This window comes from Anopheles darlingi, chromosome 2, assembly GCF_943734745.1.
Source record: "Anopheles darlingi chromosome 2, idAnoDarlMG_H_01, whole genome shotgun sequence".
Classification (NCBI taxonomy): Eukaryota; Metazoa; Arthropoda; class Insecta; order Diptera; family Culicidae; genus Anopheles; species Anopheles darlingi.
The window spans coordinates 21876337-21899591 of NC_064874.1; the positions used below are offsets into that span (position 1 = coordinate 21876337).

At 47.1% G+C, this 23255-nt stretch overlaps 1 protein-coding gene across 5 annotated transcripts in view; it reads right to left on the reverse strand.

The window, feature by feature from the left end:
* Positions 1–23255, reverse strand: part of LOC125948805 (octopamine receptor beta-2R-like) — a 79765-nt gene that overhangs the window by 27219 nt on the left and 29291 nt on the right. For all 5 annotated transcript variants that reach the window (XM_049675242.1, XM_049675236.1, XM_049675237.1 and 2 more), the window contains exon 3: positions 21629–21649. The gene's annotated coding sequence lies outside the window, so the exon portion shown is untranslated. The remainder of the gene's footprint in view (positions 1–21628; positions 21650–23255) is intronic.

Below are 23255 nucleotides of genomic sequence, written 5' to 3' on the forward strand. Positions count from 1 at the left end.
CAAACACGCGCGGTAATTATGCGCGTGATGCGCGAATATCCGGGGCCGGGTGGCCGAGTTCGGTGTTTAAATTAAATTTGACAGCGAACACGATTGCCAACAGACCGAGCGAGCGGCAGCTTTGGGGGACACCCCGTGATCGTCGGTTGCGCCCGTTAACATTGCTTTATTCTCGTGCACCATCGGATCGTATTGGATCGGTTGTTGAAAGGTGGCACGTTCATTCGTGGCCCTTCAGATTTTATGTTATTTGTTTTATTAAAGCGAAGTAACCAATAAAGTTGAGCGAAACGCATTAGAAAGTTCTAAGTCACTTTCTAATCCCTTTTACGGGACGACGGTGCATCGTTTGGATGGAAAAATAATGTTTTTTTTATTTCGTACATTCCTCCCTGACCCTGCACACAACAATCCAGCGATGGCGAGCTATAACAATACAAAACCATCTTAGAAGCTGCCTGAAAGCTTAAAAACCAACTTCGCCACACTCGGGGGGAATCACCATCAATTGGAAGCGGCTCCGTTTTTCACGAAACTTTTCTCATCCGATCCGACGATTGTGTGTATGGTTGTGTGTGTTGCTTCAATAATGATGTCCTCGGTGGAAATTTTAAAGACTCCCACGAGCGTCTACGAAGAAGCTAGATACGAAGCTCGTCTCTAGAACACTGATCAAACGAAATCCTTAAAGTATTCCTTGAGGCATCAACTCGCAGTGTGAGAGACAGAGAGAGACAGAGAGAGAGAGAGAGCGCGCGAAAGAGCGCATAGTCGAGATGAAAATGTAGCAAAAAAAGGGCAATGGAAACTCCCGATAAAAGTAGAAACGTAATTCGCTTTTTTGTCTTCGCCCAACCGACACCTTCGGAAATCGATTCTATGAAATTTACCCCCCCCCCCCCCCCACCGTTCCCTTTTCTCCTTCTTCCCTCGAGCACTCCCCCTCTTGGAAATTCGTATCGAGCCGGTGATCGTTTGGAAATGATTCCCGTTTTGCCTTGCGGGCTTTTGCGACGGTGATGTGAGGGAAAAACGCACAGCCACGGCTCATTGCCGTAGCCGGTTTTTCGCGATATTTTCCATCGCTTCGGCGGCAGAACTGAGTTCGCCAACTGCAAGCGGCATTTTTATGGTTCTTTGTACTTTACGAGATGCATTTGCGCGTTGGTTGCTGGTTGGTTGACAAAACCGAAAACGGCCCCATTCTTTCCCTTTCAGGAAGCAGGAATATCTGCTTCAGTCGGGCGTGAAATTTCTTATCGAGCGTGTTTTCAGTAAATTTGGGGTTGAACTGTTGTTGATTTGATGATTCGATATTGATGTTTCTTTTTGTCGTTTGAAGTCGATCAAATTATAAGATCTGCCCAAATGGTGCCCATGTTGGGAGAAATTAAATTATTGCAGCCAAGTTGATGTCTCTGAGCTTTAATAATGGTTTTAAAATCCACAGCGGTGCTTCTTTAAAGAACCTGCAGCGCTGCACATCATGACGATGATCATTACGTCGCACATCATCATCATGAGGAACAGGAGTTTGTGGTGGACCAACGTTCTGACGCCACCGACACCAGCGTAGAACGGAGAACGAACGCAGGATGTGAAATGTACCGTTGCAGTTTTAAATTGAATCACGACAATGCAATAAAAACCCGGGCGGAAACTGAATAAAAATGTCCATTAGCTGGTGGGGACTGTCTGGCCTGGGGCCTGCGTTACCCAGCCAACCCAGGTTCTGATGGCGCACCGGCATGAAATATCCTGTTGCACTCTATATGTCTCTTCTCGTTTCGGTGCAGTAATTAATATTGAAGCAAGCATTTTATCATCGCGACCATTGTGTGCCGAGAGAACTTACTTCCTGGCTGGCAGTGTGGGTGTGAAAAGAGCATCGTTTTAAGCAAATTGCTTGGATTTATGGTATTGTTTTCGAATTTTCAATCGACGTTTATGATCCCATTCACGAGTACTTTTGAAAAATGATATTTTTGTCCTTTTTTGCTCTATGCCCGTGGATGTTGTATGAATCATTCATGATATAAAATTCAAGTACAATAAACTTTTTATCTTTAAATGTGATTCTTTTATCCCTAGAAGTGCTTTAGCTTCCGCGACACTATAAAATCATTCGGATCCTTTTCGGATCCTTCGTCAGGACATTTAATATCTCTTGCAGTTCTCCGTACAACCTCTAGCAGAGATTTAAAATTTGAATTTTACGACCAAGCAATCCCTACGCATCCAATTCGTGCCGAACCTTCTGCAAGGACAATCCCCATTTCTGGTTGGTTCACTCCTACACGAGGAAAAGGATTTTCCTCAAGAACAGGACCCGATGGGGAATCCGATAGCGAAGTGAATGTAAAGTACATCCGATTTCCGGAACACCCACCACGGGTACTGGTTGGTGCTGTCTGAACGATTCCACCGCCGCCAGAAGGAGTGTTGCGTGGTGTTGGTGGAGGTAGTGGTGTGGCATGACCTGTCGAGGGACCAGCGAGATCGTATCGTCCAAAATTTGATTTGTAACGGTTACTGGCTTCCCAACGGAATAAAGCCCAATCAATGGCCACCATAGGATGTGCCCTAATAGGATTACAAAGTTTCTCTGGCAACTCTAAAGTTCACCAGCAGCAGGAGCAGGAGCAGCAGCACGTCTACCGGCAGGTGGAGGCCGTGGCCTCAACCCACACGCGATGCCATCAAACAAGAACTCCCGTAAAAATCGAAAACCAAATCCAGGGAGCGACCAGCAGCGTGTGTGTGTGTGTGTATAGCGCATTCGGTTCCGCTTCCTCGCTGGCATACACGAGAGGATGCTGCTCGAAAACCGAAACTCCAAAGCCACCGAAGGGTCGTAACTCAATCATCATAAGTCTGGAGCCGATGGAGCCAAAGTTTGAGCATATGGTGCACACGCGCACGACCGAAACATAAGCACGTTGTTGTCGGAAAAGCTAGCCCTGTTTTGATCAATTGAATAGGAGCACCATGCATATGTTTGGGGTTTTTATTGGAAGCCAAACAGAAAGAAAACCACTGCGATGATTAGTTTTGAATCAAACATTGTGATTTCACTTCGTTTGAAGCAATAAATGCAATTAGGAAGTATTTTTGGGGCATCCTCAAACTCAAATCTGGAAAGCTCACATTCTAATTGGTACATTTCTCAATTTTCCTTCCTACTATCCCACCAGCAGACTACCAAATGTGACTATCATCTATCGAATTTATTGCAAGAAACTGCCTTCATAAAAAAAGGGGACCGGTGGCGGTTTTCCGCTAAATCATTGCCGGCTCCGAACCTTATTCGCCTGTCAGCGTTGATTAACAATGTCGGGAATTGGGTTCCGCTACAATTAGCTTTGTTCCGAGAATGAATAGATAACAAACAGTGGGTAATCCCAGCCAAATACATCGTCGTCGTCGTCGTCGTCGTCGTCGTCGAGCGGAAGAAGTGGCCCCTAGCGTCTGACTAAGCGTTTTCGGATCAACCGGTTCCACCGAGGACGTCGAGAGGCAAAAGATTGCAATAATCGAACGATTCAGCACGGCTGCTAGCGTGTGTCTGTATGTGTGCACGTGGCCACCGGCGTTGCGCATAAACAAATAAACACATCATAAATCAACGAGCAAAAAAGCTTTTTGCATTATCGAATACCAATACTGCTTAAAAATGTAATCAAAAACGTCCCTTTCCACTGTTCCTTTCCGTGTTCGCGTGACCGCACGTGGGTCTGCTCCCGTACCCTGTTACCGTGAGGATCCCAGGATGGCCGAAGCCGGATAGGCAGCCGCACGGTACCAGTTCGATGATGATGATGATGGGATAGGGACGACAATCAATTTTGCACATGAACGCGGCGTAAGCGATTTCCATTCAATATTCATAAATTCACGGAAAGAAGAAAAGGTTTCTCCGCCTGCTTTCTCCTTTCTTTCTCTCTCTCTCTCTCTTGTTTTTTCTTTCTATCTCTCTCATTTTACACAATAGGATGGTCTTCAGGATCAAAATACAGAATAAGAAGAGCGAACGGAGATCCTTAAAGGGAAAGCTTAACACAACATAAGACAACCGTCGTGAGGGTGGCGTAGTGTCGCTCATACGCCGTTGTGGAAAAGGAAAAACGGGAAAGGAAGAAAAAAGAAAAGAAATGAGTTTCCCATCCAAATTTGACAGCCCCAAATACTAGACCGACCGACTCCGGTTCGTCCGAAGCGGATTGGCTGATAAATTGAACCAAAAATCGAAACGCCTTTCAACGCCGCTACCTTCCATGCGGTTCGATTGGGTGGAGGGAGGAGGAAGGAGGAAGGGGACCCTGTAAGGGCACCGCAGAGGACCGCAAGGGAAGGGCTCCGAAACCGAGCTTACCGGTTAAGCATGATGAGGATATTGATGGTCTTCATAAACGCCAGCACCAGTCGTCGCGGCGGGTGCTTTTCAGGTGCTGGATGATGATGATGATGATGATGATGATGATGATGGTGAGCCTGTCGACGATGGCGCTCTGTGGCGCGTTCGGGCCCCATTCCATATGTCCCAGCGGGAGTTTTGCTTCCCATTGTTTCGCGCGTGAAAGCGGCCACAATCCCCGTCTATGCGGAGGCTCGTCTCGAGGTTTTTGTTTCGTTTTCTTTTCTTTTTTTCGCGGAGGGGAGGGGTTTTCCGCCATTTTTTCTTTCTGTTTATATGTCCGTGACCATCATCCGTTGGGGTGCTGTTCGGTTTACGAACTAATTTGGGGTAATGGAGTGCAGAAAATAGGTTTAATTAAGCAGAATCCGATCGCTGGATTGATCCGCCCCTGGTACTCGGTTTGGAAGTTGGCCAAAGCTGCCAAAGTTCCGAAGCTCACGTGTCTGATTAGGATGACCGGTTCGGTGTATTCAAATGCCCATGGCCCCCGGTGAATGGATTAAGGATCATAATGAGACCGATTTCATCTCGATTTGCCGTCACTTCGTCCGGGGCTCGAATCCGGATCGATCTGACCGGTAATTAATTGGGAAACTTTTGTCATTCAACGGCGTTTCCACATCACCCAAGCCGACGCCATCAACGATGCCAGGTGTGTGTGTGTGCAATGGTGTGTGTCAGAAATGCACGAACGAATGCCGTGCCACAATCGTCGCCTCGATCGTCAGTTGACAGTCGTGTCGTGTGGCACGTGCATTCGAAAGCATGACGGCGCCTGTCGTGGCAATCGTGACCGGCTGGCCACCCTCGGGGTCTTTCCCTTTCAGCCGATGGGACGGATGGGGAACCAAAAATAAAAGCACCTCCCCGGATCTGGCCTCGATTCGAAACGGTTTCCGGATTTTCTTTGGCAATCGCGCGGCGCACCTGTGTCCACAATAACACAGCCACATGGTGCCAACCAGCCATGGTGGTAGGCTGGAGGACATTTCAATCGATTCGTCCTTGACCCGATTCGTCCGTTCGCCCTTTAGCTTGGTTTTGGTTCAGCCACTAGCAACCGGGGAGGAGTAGCTGGTGCACGCCAGGTGGCAGCTCTACTATAGTCTCAGCTCGCCATTTTTGTGCCCCACAACGACTACGACGACGACGAAGACGACGACGACGAAGACGATGACGACGACGACGACGACGAAAAGCCTCGAGGCTTCATTATTACATTCCCGTTTGAAGGGCAAAAGTTCATCGAAAAAAAGGGGGAGAAGCGTATACCGTATACCGCCGGGATTATGCTCGATGTTCCTGCACGACGACATTGGTCGCTATGCTGGAAGCGTGGAATCGTATTGTTTGGTCCGGATTGTGACGGCACGATGTTGGTACGATATCCGAGCTTTTTTTGCTTTTAAGTTTTCGTGCCTGGAGAATGGACAGCGTTCACGAATGGTTGGGGGAAAATCATTGCTATTCCAGCGTGTTTACGGACTTTTTTTTCGTATATGATAAAACAGACCTGCAAGACATTTTTCATTGGATATCATCTATTTAAACGATAAAATGTGTCTAAGTTATGTGTCTGTTTGTTAATCTTTATGTTACGTAAAATATTGTTACTTTTTTAATTATCAATAGATTTTTCTAAATAAAACAAGAATATTGAAGGTGGTTTTGAAGACATAACTAAGTTTCAACAAACTATAATATAATTTACCCTCTTTGTCTGCATTATTTTCTACTAACTTAATAAAGAAATAGAATGTTTTGTTAAACATTATTCAGTTGTCTCCAAGGTTTTCTACTGTTTTTGTAAAACGGTTTACTTAAAATGAGCTGATCGAACGAGTTGAAATAACCTAACATCAGACGTAGACATTGCAAAGCGAGCTACATACCTGCGATATTGTTATTTCATCTTTTAGGCTACTCTGATTTATTTAGTATATTCGATCTCTTCAACATATTCTCATCTTTTGAAAAATACACTCAATAAATCAAAGCTACCTAGATTGTTTTACCAATATGCCCAAAAGTCCAAAAATTAAAGTCCAAAAAAAGATATGCATTGATGATGATGTATAACATTTAGCAACATGGTGAAAGGCCTACTCATTTAATCAATTCTGACCGAATGTTTATGCTCGTTGCTCACAACACGTCAACCGCATTGCACCACGAATCGGTAACCACCACTTCCCCCGAACGGTTAACCAAACAATTATGCTTTGGCGAATGGCGTAGCCACCAGGACACCTTCATCTTCCGGTTGCATTCGGTTGCGGTAGATGCCAATTAAGCGCTGCTTGTAAACCACAACACACCAGCCAACCGTTCCGTCGAATTGTTTATTTAATCCTCGTCGACAAACGAAGAAAAACCCGTCTTCTCCATTATCCTTGTCCCGACCAAAGAACGGCCCAGGAACCACCTTCGGTTGTTTGTAAATCTGACAAAACGGGGAGCGAAGTGCTTGCAAGGGAAGGTGGCAAATTGCAGCAAACCCGGGTCCATTGTCGGGTGCATCTTCAGTATCTTAAAGCTACATCGAAACGTAAACAACATTTTCTCGCTCTGTGTGCCGCGCGTCAGTCAGTTTCCCGGTGCTCAAATTACCCAGTAAACGATAGTTACGCCCACAAATGTATGCCCCGTTAAACACACACACACACACATACACGCACACATACGATAATGAACACACACAATAGCTGCCGGGTTGTCAAAACGGTCTCCTCCTTCAAGGTTGTATCCTCTTCTCTCGGCTGCTCGCATCTCGTCAGTGATTGTGGTTTAGCACCAAGTGGGTTTGTGGAGGGAGAGGGGGAAGGGGGAAGGTTACCGTCGTATTGGCCACCCATTTCGGCCACCATGTTTACAACACCAGCACATGCAACCGTTCGCACCGCATCGACACAAATGCTGCAGGAACCATCTTCTTCTTTCCAGAGAACTTTCCTCGTTCCGCCTGTTGCACCACCACGTTACCCGTGTCACCGGTCGGTCTGTCGGACCGGGAAACTATCGTCATCGTCGGTCGTCGTCTTCGAATGCACCCCCCTGGTGTGCGCGAGCTGTCAATCGAACACCTAAACGGTGCTGTTAGCCTTCACACGTTCACACTCCGGGATTGGTCGACAATCATGACTCGTGGCTCCCGGTGGAACGTGCAGTTCACGCCAACAACCAACCAACCGAACCAGCAAATCGTTTCCACCATTCTAAGACGCCACTCAGCACTTCCCTCCAGTAACTCATAATTCCCCTTCACAACCTGCTCCATCAGCGAGCGCGTTGAGCACGTGCAACGGACTGAAAGTGAACGGAATGGTTTCGCGTAATGAAGCGATTACCGTAACCACTACCACCAGCGACCGGCTGATGGCCGGGAGGGGGGAAGGGCCGCTGGCTGAATGTGCCCCCGGGTGAGAAAACGGAAACGACGCCTTTTGTTGATTTCAAGTGTGTTTCCGTCGTCGTCGTCGTCGCCGTCGCCGTCGTCAGCTTACGGTCGGCTTATCACACCAAGATCCTCGTCAGTAGATGGAAGAGAGAGTGAGAGAGAGAGTGGCTGCTTTACGACTCTATAACTGCGGGCAATTTGCTTTAATGTTTTGTATCGAGCTAACCTCCTAATCGCGGGGGGCGCGCACCTCCCCCCCCGGGTCGAACGTGATGCTAATGAACGATCATGGCGATGGCGATGGCGACGGCGGTGACGGTCGTACACGCGGCCATATGATAACGCGCCGATGATGATGACGACGCCCATCGTCTCGAGTGTGAAACTTAAGCGTTTTTTTTTTCGCTCTCTCTCTCTAACCAATAAATTTATGACATCCGCTATTGTCAACCATGTGTGTGTGTGTGTGTGTGTGTGTGCTCGGGCCACAAAATGACATCAATGAATACTAAAAAGGATGAAATTATTGCTACCAGCAGCAAGAACTGTGTGTGCGTGTGTGCCCTTGGTCTATGAGATACGTGATGCAGCTGCAGTGGCCCCTACCGGTCCGGGGTCCGGATTGGTGATGACAAAGTGATACAACACGCCCTTACTGGCCACTCTGACAGCCCGTGACAGGCCGGGAGTCCGGTCGGGAGTGAAAATGAATAAATCTTTCCCTGAAAGGAACGTCAAGGTGTGTGTGGTGCAGCGAAAGGAGTGTCCCATCGGCCCGTGGCCGTGGCTGATTTGAATTCAATTTCCTTTTTTCTCGGTGCTCTCGGGCCGCCGACACCGGCAGCCAAAGATGCAACGCTACACTTCAAGCGCTGTCGCTTAGCACATCGTCATCATTTCAATGCATCATACTGGCACTGGTTGTCATGATCACACACACGCGCATACACCCATGAGTGAGCTCACGAGACGATTGTGCAGCGACCAGAGTGAGCATGAGGTGCGGTGTAACGGCATCGGACAAAGCGATAGATATTGTCTATGCACAGCATTATGTAACGAAACGAAGCTCCGAACACCATTCACTAAAGCCTAGTCCAGCACCAGCGGCCGGTTCCCGTGCATCGAGTTGCAGCACGAGTTACAGCGGATGTCGCTGACATCGTGAGGGTACACAACGAACGCTGGTTGTTATCTGTTGGACCCCCTCCCGCTCCTTCGGTAGCCCGGTCCGGTCGAACGGAAGCGTGTGACAAAGTTCAAAGTGTCAAAGCGGCGCCGCGCAAATGATAAGAATGCCGAGATGCGGCCGAGACTCTGCTGATGATGCATTATTTGCGTGGACTGGAATGTCTCTCTTTAGCATACCGTTAGCATGCTGTTCAGATTCAGACTCTTGCCCTGTTTGGGGTTAGGGATGACAGTTTAAAGTAAAACAAATAGCAGTCATCTGCTGCCCAGAATTGTAAGCAATCATGTCGGGAGATGAAAGAATGGCGTTTGACGCATTTGGACATTTGAAATTAAATCAATCTCATCTCCTTCTGCTCGTTGTGTTTGAACATTTTCTCATCACCCGAAGCTGCGGTCACATGATTGGAAAACCGAAAACTGCTGCCACTGCATCGGCGGTGGCTAAACTCCTGTTTAAATGAAAATAGTTCACCGAACATACCAAACATGCCAACCAATGGTCGTGTTCAACTGCAGCTCCAGGAAAATGCAGCAACAATGTATATCTCCCGTTCATTGCCGCTGATAGTCGACGCAGAATCTTCCAGCAGCAGCAGCAGCAGCAGCGTTGCAGCGTGAGGAGCGAGAACTGGTCGTTCGGTTGGTCGTTGGTTCGATGACAAACTGTCGCACTGTCACTGTGTACGGATGCTGCCTGCAATGTTCTATCTCTCGCTCTCTCCCTCTCTCGTTCTGTAGAAATGCGGCAACCCCCGGAGGTGCAACTGTCCGGTCGAGCTGTTGAGGATGAGGGAGGTTTGGCGGCAAGGTGCAGTGGAGGTGGCGATAATTTCATGGAAATTATTTATAGCGATATGCAACGGAATCGCTACACCGATCGCGCGTACACACACACACACACACACACACACACACACACACACACAGCAGAAACGTGGCTGGTCGAATGGACAGGCAGATAATCTGCATCGCGGATGCCACATTTGCATTGCTGATGGGCTGAATGGGCTCCAGGGAAGACAGCGCGCGCGCGAGAGAGAGAGAGAGAGATAAAAAGCGAGAGAGAGAGAAAGAGAGCGAGCGAGGCTTTACCGATGCCAATAATGAATCGCTTCCAAATGTCATCCGGAACGATGGTGCACCAGGAGTGGTGGTGCATTCGTGGGAACGCTAGCCGCCGCTGTAGCGGTCGCAAATAACGCTTTCGGTGGCTGTGGTTTTGCGTGGATTGCGACGGGAGGATTAAAATCACATTTTTCTACTTGCGGAGAAATGTCAATCCACGCTGAAGCTGTTTTGCAAACACAAACCGAACAAACGGCATCATAAAAGATGGCGATAATGCCACGGGATGAGTCCCCACACATCGTAACGCTCGTAACGGGAGTTATGAATGGCGCATTATGATTCACATGCCCAGTAGTCCGTCGGTTCTCAATCGAACCAGCAGGAAATGCAACGGAACACGAACACGAGTCCATTCTAATGACAACAATCGCACGCGATTGATGAGCAGCGCGCGCGAAATGACCCCCCTCCCCACCTCACTGGCGACCGCACTGTTGCAGGTGCTGCAACAACAAAGTTCAAGGTTGTCCCCGGCACGCTCACTCTCGTTCCTCTCTCTCTCTCACAATGGAGCATCTTCTACTTCACTCGTGATGATGATGATGATGATCGACAGTCGCTCACGACCAAACATCACGGCACGGCGCACGACGCCTCTTAATTGGGGCGATCGTTTCATTCCCGGTCTCATCGTCAATCCCGATCCAGTTGACATTTCATGCGACACTTGCACTCGAACCCGAAACGGATACTCGCCCCGTCCCCATCCCCGTCACGAGGAAAGGGCTCCAGCCGAACGCTTTAATAGGTTTTTCTTTCCCTTTTCCCGATACCCCCGGGGGAGTAGAGATCGCGATTGATTGGCACAAATTGACAACCGGAGCAGCAGCAGCAGCAACGGGCAGCATCGCGAGCAGGGCAGGTTCGCGTGCCGGACTTCAGGAAGCGGAGGCGCGATTGGACGGAATGAATAAATTGAATTCCGTAGCGGTTCCGAGCGGAGAGCGCGCAGTTCCGGTGCAGGCATACTCTCGGTGGCCCTTTTCCGGGGAGAGGGGGGACGTACCACTCCCTCACGCCGCACACGTGCCATCCGGCGCATTCTGATTTACACTCGGTACACCGGGGGCCCGGGACGCGTTGATTGAAATTAATTAAGTTATGCTTGGGTGTGACACTTCGCAACGAACAACCGTAACCGGCGACCTGCTGGCAAAAGCTAATGCCGCAAGATGCACGCAATGTTTGCGAGTGACTCAAAACCACAGCAGCAGGCGCTGGATGAGGTCGCAGTTCGTACACGAATGTTACTTTGATCCATTTTGGCGGTTCGGAGTTTCTACATTATTCAACACTTAGATGGTTTATTGAAACAGAGTTCTAAAATGTAAAAGTAAGAGATTCCGTCACAATGGAGATGGAGTTGGGTTCCCAAAAGACAATCACTCAGTTGTCACGTTAAGAGAATTACATCGCGTGTAGCTCCACATGACATTTATTGTAAATTCGAGCGTACATTACACTCTCTTATCTTCTTACCATTGTGTTGCTTATTGTACTCGCAATAACCTAAAAGCATAACAAAGAAAGTAAAAGGGTTTTCGTAGTCCATTCGTGTACAAGGCTTTTCACCAGGGAACAAAGGAATTTTCCAGCGACGACTCCTACCGAGAGAGTGAGAGAGATAGCACCCGATCACCCATACTGTTGAGTGATGGATCGAATCAATCAATGATTGACTCGACGAGCGATTGATCAACTCGCTGATTGATTGATGGGAAGCGGACAAAATAATATGAAACATACACACAAAAAAACACACACATACAGTTGAGCCTTCGACTGAGAGCATGCCTCGAAAGGATTCCCATTTTATGGCCATCGAATTTCGAACATGAAAAACACTCGGTTCCGGGTGTCACGCTCGGCCACCACCCACTTCGGGCACGTACGAGTGGAACGGAATACCTCCCCTTGGGAGAACGTACGTCTTCGATTGGTTTTCGATATCGAAGAAGCTTCGTGCTGCTGAGGTGGTTGCCAGGAATGTGTGCTCTGCGGTGCGGTGGGTAGTAACGCGCAGACTACTCGCATTCCAAAGATGTCATATCATCAGCAGCAGCAGCAGCAGCAGACCTGCGTTGCGTTGCGGTGTTGCCGAGCAAACAGCAAAGGAAACATTCAATTCATCCTGACAGCCTGTTGGCTGAGGTGAGAACGACGACGACGACGGAACCGCAAGAGCGGTGCCCAGCCACGGCCAGGTACGGCGAGTGGAGTGGAGTGGAGTGGAGGAAGTGGAGAATAATTTAATTAAAATGCATTACCCGTTAACGAAGGAGGGAAGCACTCGCGCACCCTTTCCTTACCGGTCGTACCCGCGGTGCGAGCCAGGTTGTGTGCTTCATCATCTTGGAAGAGTTCTTCCATCCCACCGCACCGTACCGTACCGAGCTCTCCCCCTTTTCCCCCACTACACGATGTCGAGACGATGCATCCATCTCTGTCAATGAGATTAAATCTAATTAATTGCAACCGGGACCGGCCATTCACTGCTGGGAGCTCCCGGAGCAAGGTCGTTTCTTCTTCGCCCGGGGGCACAGAAGACGGGAATGCCGAACAAACTTACCTCAGCTCACACCATGGACTCCCATCACGCACAGGGCTCATAAGCTACTCGACCGATTGTCTCGGATGATGCGCGCGTGTTGAGCGCAAATCCCCCTTCGGAACCCCTCACTTAAAAGAAGGGTAGCTCGAAGGTCTTTGTTGGGACACGAAACGGTGGCCACGAATACAGCGGGTTGCATGCACACGAGCGCAACATTGTTGCTAATTAGCTCGTGCAAGATGACACCCGTTACCACTCCGGACGTCTCTGGACCCAAAGACCGTTTAACATAATCGCAATCGTAGCAGGCGAACACGAGGTGAGCGATGTTTATTTGTCAAAAACAATCAACCCTCCCCCTCGCCCGGTTGGAGTGGATTGAGCGTGCGCATCCGTGGATGTAACAACGTGAACCTCGTTTTTACATGCCACAAGTCCAACGACACCAACTGCACGCTGGATACGGTCAATCAGCAAGCTCGTGCTGTGTTTGTGTGTGTATGTGTGTTTGCGTGGCCGTTAGAGCTACTGCTTACTAGCCTACTCCGACTGCACTATGCGCCAGGTTTGTTTATGTTTCCATTATTACGACTCTTCTTTTTGTTCTGTAGTGCGCCTTCGGCCATTTTCAACGACCGGCTAACGGTGCACGTGCGCACGTGGAATTGCAGTAAACGAGTGCGCGAGCGTGCGCGCGGGTGATTGAGATAGTAGCGTGTGTGTGTGTGTATGTGCTTCCCGCCAAGGGGGTGAATGTGATTTTTTTTATCCACTGTTCCATCCGCTGCAGTAGAGGGGTCATTGTTTTTCTGCCAGCATTTGTTGTGTTTGAGCAAACTGGCAAGCAAAAGCTGCACGATGGTTGCATTACACTATTTGTTCCTTCATTTATCTCTATTAAGATGAGGCATATATTGGCAACAAGTTGCACGGAGCGGGAATAACACTAGAGCTTAATGTCATTTTAAGGAGATGTTAATGGCAACAGTCTATATAAAATAAAACCTACGAATTGAACGAATTGAAGTTTGATGAGCAGTCTTAACAATAGCATTTTGCAAAAGGTAATCCCATTCAGTTTGTTGTAGCATGCTTCAAACGAATTACCTTACAATATTGAATAACTTACGATTCTGAAGTAGTAAAAATGTATTTCACATAGCATTCAAAATGTATTTCACATAGCAAGTATCTCTATTGAGCAGTACAAAAGCTACAATTCTTTGTAGTAACTAGCTGTATTGAATTTACGACACATTCGTCTGCCTTAGACGCTTCTGCAAGTCTGCACACGGACCAGCATGCAGCAAACCAAAAAAAAAAACGGATCGATTCAAACTTTCCAAAATCCATCGACCATACGATGCACACCATGCATCCGGTACTCTAGTCGGCTCATTCTTCTATACCTGGACTGCCCTTGCTTCACTCAAAGAGGCAGCATTTTCGTGTGCTGCTATCCTACCACACAACACTCGTCACGGTCCATCCGAGCGGCAGCGAATCGAAATTCAAATGGCAAGAGTTTCCCGTTCCCATTTCTACAGAATACTAGCGTGTCTTTCACGGGTGCACACACACTCAACGAGCACACAGTAACGACGATGTCGGGGCATTTCCAACGATGAAAGCAGTTCTTTTTTCAGCGTCATGTTTTTTTTTTCTTCTGTCTCATTTTTTTACCGCTGGCCAACGAAAAGCTTCCGGAACAAGCCATCACGGATTATCACGGGCGTACGGTACGGTGCTGGAGAAGGGAGAGAGATTCAAATTTCCCATAAAAGACCAGACAGACGGATCGTTCTAGGCTACTCGGCACCTTAGACGTGATGCCCAAAGTGGGTACAAAGCCGCCAGTAATCTCCGCCAAAAACCTTAGCGCTTGGCCGTTCGTCCTCTCGGTATTCCGTTCTCACGCTATGTCTCTCTCTCTGTCTCTCTCTCTCTCTCTCTCTCTCTCTCTCAGTCTAGAGCACAGATGACAACCGATGAGTCACGGTTTCAACATTGGTCCGAGGCCGCAGGACATCAAAGCTCGGAGGCTTCTCCAAAATCCTGTCATTGCCGACGAGTGTGAACAGCACTCTAGGCGAGGCTCCGTACGCTCACAAACAGACGCACACACAGACACACACGCTGCCCATCACTACACGTGTTTTCGGATGTTTTGTTCTGCCACTCATCGGCCTAAGGCCGAAGGAATGAGAGACAATAACGAACGGCAACAACTTTGTGCAGCAACGGGCAGAGCAAGAGTTATGCATTAAAAGATGAGACAAGCTAATATGCGAGCCTTTCGCCAAGTTTGGCGCAGACGGACAAAGTTCTTTCAAAGTTTATTAAAGCCAGGCGGCAGCCATCCTCGAACCTCAGAGAAACGTCTCCCCCCACTCCTCACACCCCCGCGGGACCTCTGGAGAATCTTGGTGAAAGTGGCCGTATTTGCATGTGCTCAACTAGGGCGAACCCCAACATGGCAAACACCACACCACAGGGTGCACCTAGGGACTTCGAGGTGGGAGTAAGCGCTTCCCGAGATTGTTTGGAGGGGACTGTATTTATGTAGCGTTTGTTCACTGTGTGTTTTGTTTGCATATACTCGTCCTCGCCATCGCGTCCTGTTCTGTTTCCCTTCCAATCCAGCGCCCAACACTGTTCCGTCCGTCACGAAAGCAAATTTGTCACTCGTTTAAACGAGCCCTCAGCCCCGAAACGTTCGGTTGTGTACTACAAATGATTCGACAGGAGTCCCGGTGTACCAATGGGGGTGCTGGTAGGTGGTTTGCCAGATTGTGCACAGAGCGTGCGGAACTTTAGGTTATGTCAACACCGTATGCTTCCCACTTTCAGCCAATCGAGAGAGAGTACAACGGAGATCAGAAGTTTGAAGGTCGACTTTTCGCAACGGGAGATAGTGACGGGGCAATGCGAGGAATTCTTAATCTACTTTCAAATGAGCGGAACGTATGGAAACAAATAACCATTTCCGGGAAATGAAGGGTTAGTTTTATGACAACATGTTTTTATGGACTTATGTTTTGATGAGATTGATTTCAGATACACAAATCATTTGTAGATCTCCATCAAAATGATGGTCATCATATTCGCATAAATCCAATGTTCTATTATAATAATAATAAGTTCCCCGTCCTAGTCACTCTTACAATAATAGCACCAGAGCAAGGTAAATAGAGACCAACGCCAAACATAAAGGGGAGAACAAACCGAACAACTCTGCATTATTCAGTCCAGCGTACTCACTCCGGGCATCAAAGGCAACTGCATGTTGTTAGCAATAAATCTTCATTATTTGTGCTACACTACACCCACACTCACACACACACACAAACACACGTACGCACACAAAAACAACGTGCACGCTCACCGACCGGGAGCTACTGATTACATCCCAAGCTGTTTTGATTTGTTTTTTATAGCCTCGAGCGGGCGGACGGGCGGGCATGCGGGCTCTGGTACACCCCTTTTTGAAGAGTCAGAGTTTCGTTTCGATGACGGCATTGGGAGCGGCCGACCAGCCGATCCATGCCGATCCGCCCCGGTCTCTGTTGGTCCGATGTTGGATGCTATTTTCAACCAGCGGATGGCCAACGGAACGGGAAGGAAGTGTTAACGTGAGTGGCGGAAATGGAACCAATGCTCTCACAGCTCATTATTACGTGACCAGCCGGCTCCGGCTTCTGGCTTTCCCCTACCCCCGGGGGTCGTACAAATCGATACACGATATTGCCATTGCATTTCTAATTGGAAGCATTCGACAACATTCAAAGGACGGGCGGCTCGGAGCACGATGGCTCGATGGCGTTGCAGTCTACGACCCAAAACTGGAGGTAATCGATCACTGGGCATTCACAGGAAGTCATTTGTATGCCAGTGAGCAGTGACTAGAATAAATAAAGCGAAATACTAAAGTCACGCCAATGTCAAATACATACAGCTTATCTGTGTTTGTAGTTCTCAAGAATAGGCTTTTGATTATTTTTTTTCATCATGTATTGTAAAAGCATTGTAGTTCTGGTTTACTTTAAACTTCAAGAACCATTCCGTTGAATCGTGGAATGTTTGCTTCCTGCTAAACCAATTTTGCAAATTCCACGATGGCACACGATTTTCTTGATACATTCCAACAACCAACGCCTTAAAAAGATCTGCCCGGCGCTAATTATAGAAAGCTTCAATAACTTTCAAACTGGTAAAACGTGCTCCGCTAACGCCGCGTTCTCATGCGATCGTCGAATCATTTTGCCCATAAAAACCTCCCCTCCGGACACACCGGGAGTCGATAGAGCTGGGGCGGCGACACTGGCCAGCGAGTGGCAACGATGGAATCAGAACGAATTTGTTTCAAAAGAATGCGCACCATTCTCAACTAGACGACAGCCGGGAGAAACTAAAGCAAAACCAACCCCTTCCCTTCTCTTCTCTTCCCTTCCCCGTGCTCCAGTGAGTCATCGCCTTGAAACGGTGTCGCCGAAATAATTTCACTTTTACCAAATACCAGGCGCCTCCATTTTGGTGCCGCCGGTGGCCTTCACCAGCAAGCAAAGGCCCCATGCCCGAAGCCTTCGTGGCGTCTGGCTACTTAATTAATTTGGAATAAACGTAAAACGCAACCCCAGCAGCGCACAGTGCGAGGTGGTATGTGTTTCGCGCATACAATCTCTGACCGCCCGGTCCGGTGAAGGTCGTTCGTTGCTGTGGCCTTCTGCCCCTTTGCTGGTGCCACACTGCGGAAGGTTATGACACTCGGGGCATTGGCTACCACCCCTTTTGCTAGATGATTTGTCCTTTGTCCTTGTTTAACATTGAATGTGGAATATTTTCACATCGCAAGTCCACCCAAAATATCCAACCTTTCGTTGTGCTTTCGGAAATGTTCGATGTTCCTGTGTGTGTGTGTGTGTGTGTGTGTGTGTGTGTACGCGCGGAAGTGACATCACTTCGCGTTTGATTTTCGCGCTGCTGTCTATTTGATGCTTCCGTGCGGAAAGGCGCCCAGCTTTCCGGGGCTTGTGGCAGAAATGAATCGCTAATTAAGATCCTTCCGGAAAACTTACACCAATCAGCAACCGCCACGCCAACGGCCACGCTGACTGAATCTCAACATGCTAGCAATTTCTCTTTCCGCGTAGGTTGACGGCTGGAACGGAACGTTTCGCATTTCGCGAAGCGGAACTTCAACGAACACTCAGGGTGTCACTGATTGATGCTATTCATTACGCTGCCTCCGCTTGAGCTAGAGCTTGTTCGAAGAATAGATCACAGAAGATGCCAATTCTGTGTGGAACGGACAAAAATGCTACAATTTTCTGTGGTAGTCCATTTGAAAATAAACGATTTTCCGTTGAAATAAAATGGCATGAATGGTAAGTAGCGGTTAAAACAAAAAGACACATTATAGCTCGGATATATAGAACTCCACATTTCAGTAAGCACACATTGAAGGGTCCTTGTAAGGAGGATGATGCTAGCTCGAATCCGATCCTTAAATTTACTTTGAAGAACTATAAATGCTATATTGAATCATATTTTGCGAATAATACAAATCCAATTTGCTCGTATCTTTTCGAATAATGCAATTTACATCATAAAAGCCCGATCAGTATGTCTACTGGGTGAACATTTTCAAATTGCTAATCCCGGATCAATCTGCACGCAATTTCGGCGTAGGATTTGGTTTGGATTGACGAAATTGCATTCCGAAACGCAAAAAACATTCAAAACGAGTTGCGTTTGAGTCGAGTTCAATGTTCTCGAACTCAAATCTACATATTCCGTTCCAATCATATCCATGCAGCACTCGATGGAAGAACGTCCAGGTAGCTTGTCAAATCAAAACGGGTTCTTATGCATCGCATAAGAACTCGAAGCGTAGTGAGCCATCCGGTTGTCATAGTTATTTTGTTTTCGGAGTTGGAACATATCCACAGCTGCCGATCAATCATACCATTTTCAATCGATAGAAACTATAGAACGCTACATCTCTCTACGTTGCCATGGAAAACTGTCTGCAATGCCAGCAGATCTGCGGCAAGCCCGTAGGATGATTGAATTGCCACAACTGATCCGAATGATTATTTGTGGGAACGTTATCGTTGCTAACGGGAGGACACGATATCGGCACACCGTGCCATCTATAACGTGCCGAATTATTGAATTATTGAATCCTGCTTCGATTGGTTTTGGTCGATAATGAAACTTCAATCATTGGACCATGGGCAAGCGACGATGGACACTCCGGTGTCATCGACACTGACGATGGGTTCGTTGACAATCAGATTAAACGGGAATGGAAAGATAAAACCCGCTAACCGGCTGATGCTATCAGTTTCATCAATTTTGTCTCATTATCGGACATTAAGACCCTTCATTACGGTACACCAGTTCGTCCTGCTAGTGACGCCCTTGCCACTCGGATATCAGTAGTATGACCGATGGTGTCCGTTTTGTGCACAGTTTGTGCGCGACGTTATGGGCAGCTGGCCAAAAATAATACTTTCTGATATAATGATGGAATTGTTTCCCTGAAAACCTATCTGATTACCAGCTCTTCCATGGAGGTGTATTATTTTTTAGTTTAGCAATCGGTTAAAAATAGAGCAATATGTGGTCAAAATCCGCCACGATGCTTTGTCCAATGTGCGAAAGTAAAACGGAAAATCATCGAGCACAACGGGGTACAACCGTCCTACCGCAGCCTCTATCACTAGCATTACATTTTCATGCCTCCGACACCCTGCTGGTGCCTTCCTGCTTATCGTCCATTTACCGGATATCGACAAAGGACACCCTTTTCGAGAGGGTATCACCGTTAACGTTGTACCTAACCACACGGTAGGACAGAGGATTCTCGATTCTCGTTCGTGGAAGGTTAAAGGGCTCGCTAAGGAAGGCAGCTGGGGAGGGATGTGTCATTGAAACAGGGATCAAAAAGAACACTCCAAGGACGGGAAAGCGTCAAAAACTGGGGGGGGGGGGACAGGATGACTGAGGTGTTAAGATACCCGATACTGGTCACCAGCTCACATCTGTGCTATGAAGATCGTTAACGAGGCTACCGTTTAGATGTCACACCAAAGATACCGGTCCGGATGGGAGCCGATACTACCCGGGAGGACAACGGCAGAAGTGGTTGCAAATCATTAAGTGGATTATTGTTTTACATTCAACTTCTCTTCGGTGGTGCTACTGAATGGTGTCGATATCCGGACATGGCCAACTTCGTTGTATTGAAAGGAGGGAAATCTCGGGGAAACGAAATTCAAGCTGTCTGCCTTTGGTAGTGTAGACTGTCGACAAACACAGGAACCCGACCGGAAATTCGTTATTGAACCATTTTCCGCCAATCCCGTGGTGACCTCCGGACTAGACCCACCCAAACAATCACCAACATTTGTCACCCCAGGTGAATGTAGAGAGTTGGTTGTGGTGCTCACATTAGCATGATTCCGGCTTAGATTATCTTTTCCGCCTATGTTTGGCTTAAGTTGTTTAATGAAAGAAGAGGCAAAAGATGTTAACATTACGTATTGACTGACAGAAATGGTTTCATTTGGTCCGAACTCTAAATGTGATTAAATTAGAAACTCAATTTCCCTTAAACAAACCGATGAAATGCATAATTAACTTTCACTTTAAATGAATCGTTATGCGCTGTAGATTGGATTCAAGATTGATGTGGGAAAATGGTCGGTTGGTTTACTTTATATCAGCCAAAGGAGTGGGGGCGGTCAGGATCCTTTCAAATCCGTTTCATTCAAATTCCAGCTCAATCAGCACAAATCCCTTTCATGGAATGTGTTTGTCCAATTTATGCCACTAATCATTTGGCTGAGCTCGTTGTGCGCTCAATCGAACAGAGACTGCTGGAATTCATTAATTCCATGCTACGAAATACTCTGTTCATCCGCTCGGTGTTAATTATAAACGAGATAACTACAAAGATTCCAGTGCCTGCAGTGTCTGCAATGCGTGAGTTAGAATGTAGAAGATCATCAACCGCCAGCGGTATAATATTGAGGTTTTGCATAAGAGATAGCCTTCCATGTACGAACGTTTACTCTCGAAATTGTTCGCATCCATTTGCTGGTCCATAAACATTACGTTGCCATAACGCCCCATTCAATCCGATTCAGCCGTAAAAGTGACACAAATTAATTAAGAGAGCACAAAAAAAACGAACAACAAACATCCTACAATCGGATTACGGATTTATTCGAAGCCATTTCGTTGCACATTTCATCGTGTTTTTTTTTTGTTTTTGGTTTTTTCGTTTTCCCATTAGAACATTTTACTGCGGTCATCAGAAATGGATAATTACATTCGATGACACGTTCATGGGACATTAATTTATCCGGCAATCTACGGTGCCATTAAGCGGCGATGTGGAATGGATCGAGGGCAAGCGCTTCTCGTTCGCTCGCTCGATTTCAGGTGAAGATGGAAGGTGGGCGCTTTTGCGGGTTCATTTTGATATTACAAACCGGCGGGAGCGAAAAAGCGGAAAACAGGAAAAACCAAAAAGCAAATTAAAACGCCCAAACGGAAGCGGGGAAAATGGTGACAAAAAAGCAAAAATAATAAACTCGAACGTCACCGAACAATAATCAGAGTACCATTGAATGGTTTCATACTTTTTCGCTTGTTGGGTGTGAACGAAACGGTTGACAGTCACTGGTAAATCACAAGCCATTTGTTCGGCCCTTTCCACCAATAATGGATCAGGAACCGTGCTGCGGGAACATGGTATGTGGATTCATTATGTGTGTTAAATGGCAGAAAAAAAGGAATATGTTGTTGAAGGTCTTTACAAATGCGATTTCGATATAAACGAATAAATTGGTATAAATCATAGCAGTCGCTCCGAAATTCAATTTAGTTAACTAAAGGTTATTTTTACGTAATCTGCGTTATTAATACATACCATTCATCGGGAGAACGTAGACTGTGAAATAAAAGATAAAACGTTTATCAGTATTTGGAGATAGTATTGAATCAATTTTACGAGAGAATTCAATTAATTGAAAGCAACTTTACACGTCGTGAATAGTTATTGTATAATAATTAGATAAAATAATTGCAGCTAACACGTTTCCTTTTAATGATTCTTTGAACACAACGTTCAACAAGAATGATTTCTCCGAACTCAGCCACAGATGGTTTCCGTGAAGGTAATACAGCCCAATTTATGATACCATGACAACGATGCAACAATATCCATAAAGAGCAGACAGTTGACCTCGAGCGATGGGGCGGCGTGGCGTGTTACTACATTCGTTTCAATCATCGCTCCATGCTCATGAAAGTCAACATCGTTCCCGCCTAATGTTCCTCAATCATACAAATGATTTCTGCCTGAAGTGTCAAAACCATCGTTCTCGGTAACGGCATCAATTTTCAACATAATAGGGGTCCCCCTCTTGCAGCAAACAAATGTCGATAGCTTTTCTTCCCCTTGGGCGACCACCACCGCCGAGTTCTATTTTCGTGTCGCCATTGTGCGGCTCCAGCGACTCCAGCGATGTTGTGGCGGAAATCAAATGAATATAATTTTCCCTGGAAGTGAACACCGTCCGAGGCTTCCGAGTATTGAAACCAACGCAACGCAACGTAGGTTTTGAGCAAAGTTTTGGGCACGACATTCACTCCCCGACGCTCGAGGGCGGCTACAAACAGGCAGCCAACGTAGTGCAATGCCGTTTTGCCACCGGGCCCATCCAATTGTGGTTCTTCAACTTCCCTCAAACGATAATATAGACGGTACTGATCGAAAAGTGAGAACTTCCAGCCACACTACCCGATGCGACAACGGAAGTTACCGGCGAGCAAACATCTCGACCATTCCCTGCCGGGAGTTCCAAATTGCGCCATACAAAAAGAAAGCTTCCGACGTGAGACCTTGATGATTCTTAGTGTGTGTGTGTTTGTGTGTGTGTGCGCGCGCTCGTCATTTGGTGTAGAAAAAAGTAAACGAAACGGTAGCTTGAAGGCTCGAGGTGAAAACATTCTCTGATTTCCCAGTGGAACATAAAACTCCAACAACGGGCCTCTATCCTTCGAGAAAAAAGGTGGAACTCTGGTTGCTACTCTGGAGGAGGAAATCTGCTCCGCTTGACCATGGGAGACTTTGGCCGGTGTTGATTGGATTATCTTACCAGCGTTTTCAACTTTCTTCCCGGTGGTTCCTGGCGCCGTCGGCTACTTGTTTTGTTCCGTGATAGATGCAATCAAACAATTATTCTTTTCCGCCTGGAATGGAGGCGCCTGGCCGGTTGTAGCGCGGTGCGAAAATCCGCCAGGAAACTTGAGCCGCGTGGATTGCGTGGATTTTGGTTTTTCTTTCATAAAATAATGCTTGTTACTGTCGAGGTTGAGTTGTGGTTGGTATTATTAGCACTTTGTAACGCATTGTTTACTCATTCACTTTACGACTAACAGTTTCTTTAAACATCCACTTTAAAGCAAATAAATTCATCAACTGACTGTCATAAAAGGCAACATTTTTAACGTACATCTTGTCTCATAATTTTCAAATAAAATATATTCCATCG